The sequence below is a fragment of the Stegastes partitus genome, unplaced genomic scaffold, assembly GCF_000690725.1.
Source record: "Stegastes partitus isolate 25-593 unplaced genomic scaffold, Stegastes_partitus-1.0.2 Scaffold783, whole genome shotgun sequence".
NCBI lineage: Eukaryota > Metazoa > Chordata > Actinopteri > Pomacentridae > Stegastes > Stegastes partitus.
Window position 1 is genome coordinate 165,401 of NW_007578514.1, and position 7,269 is coordinate 172,669.

A 7,269-nucleotide genomic window follows, 5' to 3' on the forward strand; every position below is an offset into this window, starting at 1 on the left:
AGTTGATGTTTGACAGTAAAGTGATCCAGTTCTAACTATTGGCTGCTAACGCTACGTATCTGAAGGACTGAATGATGGTTTCTCTGTTTGGATAAATGATGGATCACAACGAGTGAAATCACAGGAAGGGGACATGGATCTACATGTTTTACTGTGTTTATGCAGTAAACAGGATGAGCTCGTATCAGCTGTTGTATTCTCGGTGTTTGTTGTCACGTTATTCTTGGTGTGTTTCTGTTTCTGCTGCTCGTGTCGACGTCCATCTTTTCCTCCTCGCTGTCTCAACCAGCAGCTTCTGCCTCGTCCTTCCTGCGTCTCTTCGTGGGAACTCAGAGTTTGGTTTTCTGACGAACTGCTAACTCACCGCCGTCCGCCGCAGCGACCCGTCAGCCCCGCTGCATGCTGGGAGGACGCTCATTCAACTTCCTCATTTCTGTGGAGAGAAGCTGCTGCATCATGTTTCATCCTGTTCAGCAGCAGAAACACTGAGCAACTGCGGTGGCCACGCCCTCTGTGATGTCACCCAGGTGAGGGGGCGGGGCTTCCCCTGCAGCAGACTGACAGTTACCTGCTGCACTAACTGGACATGTGACCTGGTGATAGTAATGAAAAGACCTGACTGACTTGGTTTTACTGCCAGTGGCTGGTCTTAGCTGGACTCGTCGACTAGGACTCGGGGTTGTGTTCTTGGTTTAAAACCTTCGTCTCGACCTCAGACTTCTTTTGCTCAACTTGTCTTGAGTCCAAACTTGTCGATCTCGACTAAGGACTTGTGTTTCCAGACTTTGACACGTTGGACTTGACCTGGGACTTGTGTGTCTGGGACTTGTCAGTCAGGACTTGGGACTTCTTGTCTCGACCTCCTCACCTGCTGATCTTGACTTAGAACTGTTGTTCTTGACTAGTAACTTGTTGGTCTTAACTTGGGACTTGTTTTTCTTGACTTCATCTTTCTAGCATTGACTCCGGACTTGTTGATCCTGACCTTGGACCTCCATGTCTTGACAGGCTACTTGCTGGTCCTGACTGGGACCTGAGAGTCTTCACTCTGGACTTGCTGGTCCAGACTCGGGCTTGTTTGTTGTGACTTGGCTGCAGAGACTTTTGGTGCAGTCAACTTTCAGAACCTACAGGACGTTTCAGGGTAAAAGTTTCCCCTGGACCAGAACCTGGTTCCTGATAAGTTCTGGAACACCTGGCAGAGATGCTAGACCCTGAACGCCTCGTGGTGCGTTCAGGGTCCAGTCATGCGTTCATTAAACAGTCTCTGGCGGTCCGGTGGCTCCGGCGGTTCTTCCCACACTCTGCTGTCCAGGAGGATTTTGGGTGTTTTCCTGCTGGAGGCCTCGCAGGAGCAGCAATGAGGCGCAGCAGTGGAGCGCCGACGGAGCAGAACCAGAACCAGAGCCAGAACCAGAACCAGAGCCAGAGTGTTGATGCTGAGAACGAATGCAGCAGCAGCAGTTATCAGATTCAGGTCGAGCTGCACTCACAAACGAAACATGAGTTCACCCGTTCAGCTCACAGTTTGTTCTGGAAACGTTCCAAACACGTTCCGAGCAGCTTCAGGCTGTTTGTTTAATCTGAAGAACAACAGAACCAGAGACGCCGAGCAGAACCTCCTCTGCTCATTGAGATCTTTGTGCTCTGCTGGTTTAAGACGTTTGTTGAAGGTGAAGGAACAGAAACACGTCTGATCAGAACCCAACAACTGGACCGAACTAAAACATGAGCAGAGAAGTTCTGATAAATGTAGAACAGAACCAGAGTCAGTGACCAAATGATGAGAACTTGAGTCATGTGAAGCTTCAACTGAACAGACAAAGAATGAATAAAATTAAATGTGTTTGTTTATTTCTGTTGTTTTTATTTGTTGTTTATTAATTTATGGGGTTTTTATCGTTGTTATTATTATTTTTACTGCTTATTGTTGGAACTTAAAGCTTCAGGAGGAACTAGTTTGTTCATTATTTTGCGATTATGTAGTTTCTGCTTGTGTTTATGTCTTTGTGGGATCAGGAAAGTTTGTCTTTTTGTTGTTTATTTTAAAACCGTTTTTATTCTACTGTTTGGTTTCTACCTGTCTGCCCAGCGGACGCTCTGCCACACCTGCCCTGCTGCTCTCTGATTGGTCGTTGCCTCAGCAGGTGTAGAAAAGCGAGTGGAGGCGTCTGCGGAGTGGATTCCTGCTGCTGGGTGCTGACGGATGAAGTCCTCCTCTCGGCTTGTGTTTGTCTCTGTTCTGCCATAAATGTGGAATGCTGAGTTTTATTGGAGACGCTGCAGATGTCGAGCTTCTCTGTTTACGTGCTGGAAGCCTCCAACGCTCAGCCTCATGTCAGCGGAGGTCCGTGGGGGGCAGGAAGCAGGAAAACATCTCATCCAGGACTTCTGTTGTTTAAAGACATCTTATCACAAACTGCTGACTCATCGCTTCAAATAAAAACATCCGCGAGGCTTCATCTCGAACATTTAAATTCATCATTAAGTTAAAGCTAACGTCAGTCCAGAGAAACAATTCCCCATAAAGTTCTCTGCGTGGAGTCTCCATGTTCTCCCCGTGCAGCGTGGGTTCTCTCCGGGTTCTCCGGCTTCCTCCCACAGTCCACAAACATGCTGAGGTTAATTGGTGATTGTAAATTGTCCGTAGGTGTGAATGTGAGTGTGCTTGGTTGTCTGTCTCTAAGTGTAGCCCTGTGATAGACTGGTTACCTGTCCAGGTGAACCTGCCTTCACCCTGAGTCAGCTGGGATAGACTCCGCCCCCCATAGTGAGGATTAAGGTGTAGAGATGATGGATGGATGGTTAAGAGTAAATAAAGATGGCACACAGCACAAATAACACATTTTCAGGTTCGCCTAAAAAAACAAACAAACAAACAAACAAACAAAGAACAGCCCTTCCAGGATGATGATCTGAACCTCTCCCAGGCCAGAGCACAACACGTGGACGTTCTCTCTGCAAAGGCTGACTCTGATCACCATTTGTGTCATCCACATTTTCTCATGTACCAAACTGTATATTTCACTGATGTGCTCAACACGTCCAAATACAGCTTGTTTGTTTGTTTTTTAAATTCAACCAGACCTACTAAAAAATAACCACATAAAACAGCTGAATGTTGAACCCAAATGGAGCAGAGGTCCTTTATTTGCTGGTCTTCTATCAAAGAAAGTCAGAATACAGCTGCAGACACGTCCAGAACCAGCTCCGCGCTGTGTCCTGTGCCTGGTGCTGCTCAGACTGCTGTGGAGCTCCTGTGGTGACGCAAGGCTGTGTCTCCGTCATGATTGGTCGATGTCAGTGATTGACACCCCGCCTTCAAACCGCCAGAGCCAATAGAATACAGCGACAGCCACCAACATGAGATTGACAGCACTGCTAGCCAATCAGAACCAGCAGGACGCCATCTTGAAGCCGAGCCGCTTGCTGAGCGAGTGTTCCCTCCTTAGCTCCCTGAGGCTAACGGAGCCTCCAAAAGACGCCCGGAATGATTTCAGTGTGACACAGGACGTAGTACTAACTGCTTCCGGTGTGGATTTACCGATACAACAAACTTTTCGCGGCTGAACAGCGAAGGTAAGAGACATTTTCCAGCTCCAGTTTGGGTTTGTGCTGTTCTTTGGGTTGTTTCTCGCTGATGCTTTGATCTCAGAGAGCTTTGATGGACATGTCTGGACTCTGTGGACCGTCTGGTTCCGTCTGAGGGCTGTTGGAGCGTTTAGCATAAAGTACCAAAGCCTGGAGCCAGAAATGTGGCGCGTGGGTTGACTGGGTGGCGCTATGTCCATGTCCATGTGTGATAGTTCATGTAGCTGGTGTGTGAGGTGTGTTTGGGGCGTGTAGACATGGCTGATAGGTTCTGGTGGCCCAGGTTCTGCTGCTTAATGTGCAGCATCACTATAGTCTGTAGTCTATAGTCTGGTGAGTCCATGGGTCATAATTATCAGGTAAATGAATCCCTGAAAGAGCAAAGGTTCATGTTTCAATGGTTCCACCAGAGAACATCCAGAATTCTGGGAGTCACTGGATGATAAACATGGACTCCATCAGTGGATGGAGACTTTCGTTCAGGACTCTATTGTTTGTCTCATTTCAACTAAAACGTTAAATCTCTTCACAAACAAGCCTCAGAGATTAAATTCAGCTTCAGGTGGTGAAAACAACATTCAGCCTTTAGCTGGTGCTGGTTGTGATTAAACACCTCCGTTAGTTCTGGGCTGGATGGAGCTTCTGTGGTGACACGTTGTTCTGCTAATGAAGCTCTTATTAGTTTGTTTTGGCTGTTTTGAGCTTCCAGAGAATCAGACGCTGTCGGAGCTTCACCTCCAGTTACGGAACAAAGAAATCAAGTCTGGCTGGAATTTTGCTCCATAAATCAGGGAAACAAACAGCAGCTTTATCTTCGCTCTGCAAATCTCAGCTGTCAAGGTGAGGGGAGGCGTGACGATGGGAGTCGCAACACGCAGCGCAGACCTGCAGCTCCTCAGGTGAAGCTGAACGCGTGGAGCTCCTGGCAGCAGCTGGCCTGTAGCTGACGGCACTTCTACTATCGATCTGCTCCGACTGGCTCGTAAATCGCTGCAGAAATCTGCCTCCAAAAGACACAAGAACAGCTAATGATCCTCATTCAGAGCCAATAAACCGAGTCAAAGCGCAGTCTGAGCAAACAGCAGAGACGTTTCCCTGCGTGGCCACTCCCGCCTTTGTTCTGACGGCGAGGCCTCCAGCACCAACTGCAAATAACTGTGGTATCAGAGAGGATTAAGTTGCGCAGAGGAAATATTTCTAAGAAGCTGCCTCCAAATCTGAGATGCAGTGACGAGTTTTCTCTTGTTTTAATTTCCCAGTGATGAAGAGCTGTGAGGGTTCAAAGAGACGCTGTTTAATTAAAGGCATCATCCCCAGATAGAAATCTCATTCACTGACTTAGAGAAAACTTTTAGGTGACAAACATCATGCTGATGGTTGAGATGATGATGCTGCATCAACTTAATGTTGTGCGTCATTTAAACTCAGATTTCTGTGCCAGTTGAGTTAAAACTAAAGTTAATGAACTGACTTGACGACTTCGTATCTCAGTGTTTCCTGATAAATCCCACTAAAGCAGTGAATTAGTGAATATTTCAGCTGTTTGTTCTACAGCTGCTCATACAGTCAATTAACATGTTGTTCTGCTGCACGGCGCTAATGCTAAAGCTAATGCTAAAGCTAATGCTAATGCTAGTCATTTTTAACGGTGAAATCTGTTGATCAGTTTATCAACAGATAAGAATGATAAAGGCTCCAAAAGACTCAGACTGAACCAAACTAAGCAGAGAAATGCTTCAGGACAAAAGTTTACAACGTCTTAGTTTAGCATGTTTGCATGCTAACATTAGCTAATTAGCAGTAAAATGTGAACCAGACAGATGTTATCACTGTGGATGAATCAATCAGCTGTTTGGATGTGAAATGTCTGATAACGTGGATCAGAGTTTCCTCAAACGTCTGATTCAGTCCAAAGATGTTCAGTTTAGTGTCACAGAGGAAGAAGCAGAGAACATCCACTGAAGGATAAATGATCATGTTGTTGTTTAACTCTATTAATCTGTTATCAGAGCAGGCGTTATGGGTTCATCGATAGTTTAGTAGCTGAAGAGCTGCGACAATTCATTGATTAATCAATTAGAGCAAATAGAACAACAAACAGCAGCTGATTGAATAATCGATTGATTTGATGCAGCTCCACCAATAAATGATGTGATGTTAGAGGAGAGCTGAATGTCTCTGCTTCAGTTACGTTTGGTTAAATGTGAGAAACTGATGAAAAAGACTACTTGTGACTGACTGAATGGCAGTAAGACGGACTTTAGTTCTTCAGGAAGCCTCCACAGCAGCAGCCCTGACTGGGGCAGCGTACTGGGAGGACTGGTGATCCACTGGTGAGCACAGTGAAAGTCAGAGTCCATCTGAGTCGGAGAACAAACAGTCGCAGAACCTGCCGTCCTTCAGCAAAGAGCTGCTGCTCGACTCGGACTCAATGAAAAGAGCCGGTTAAAGTTTAACAGAGGCCAAATATTAGAAGTGGAAGCCAAATAGAGCAGATAGATGGATCGGGCCGCTGACACACTCTCCACACAGCATGTCAATGAAACGAAAGCACTTTGAGACTGCAAACACTGGCCGTCTGAAAATAACCACATGTTCTCCTGCGTCTGCACACGAACCAGAGAGAAAACAGGACTTTTATTCAGGCCTCTGTCGGCTCAAACACAGATACGATCCAAAAGGACTTTCAGAGTCAGACCTTTACTCAGCAGGCGGCTCAGAACCTGGCGATGGATCCAAGTCTTTGGTTCTGCTGGAGTCTGTGAGGACGTCACTTCAAACAAGTCCAGAAATGTAGTTTCAGTCAAACTGTCCAGAGGGACGGACTCACCTGAAGACTGTTCACAGACCAGCTCTGGTTTCAGTCTGTGGACTGTTAGTTAGTTAGTTAGTTAGTTAGTTAGTTAGTTAGTTAGTTAGTTAGTGTCTGTGTGAACTTAAAGTGTGTAAAACGATCAAAATAAACCAGCTTTAGAGCTGATTGTTGATGTAGATGACGGATGCTGGTTTGGATGTTGTTCAGATTTAAATATATAAAATCTGGTGAAAATGGACCCAAAACAAATCACTGACATTAAATGTATGAACAGTGAAGAGGATTTATGGTGGGGTCACTGGAGATACTGTTCAGCTCTACCTTCATACATCCTGAACATAAAAAGGCAGCGATTTATCGGGAGTGAAGCTGAAGTGGAGATCAGCTCAGCGGACCGTGTGAGAGGATTATTAACACTGAGGCCTGGACTCAGCCAGCAGAGGATTTCTGGACAGAAAGTGGAAATAAAGCAGAGGAGAGTTCCAGCCGCTAACAGGCTAATGTGTTCCATCCACAGGAAGACTCTGAGGCCAACATCAGATCCTCTCCTCCGGCCAAAACCCAAATCAAAGGCCGCTGTGTCAGAACACACTGAGAGACGCCTGCAGCCAAAACCACAGAGTTTAGAGAAGATCAGCTACCAGCACCGACGGCAAACTCACTAACGACACCAAAGACCTGATAAAACCGTGAAACAACAGCAGATGAAGAAGAGCTGAAGAGGAAGGAGAACAGACGTAGAAAAGCTGGACGAAAAACTGAACTCCAGCGTTCGTGATTCTCATTTTAAATAAGAAACAGAGCTAAGCTAACAGTGTCCTCCTGCTCCCAGTCTTTGTGCTAAGCTAAGCTAACAGTGTCCT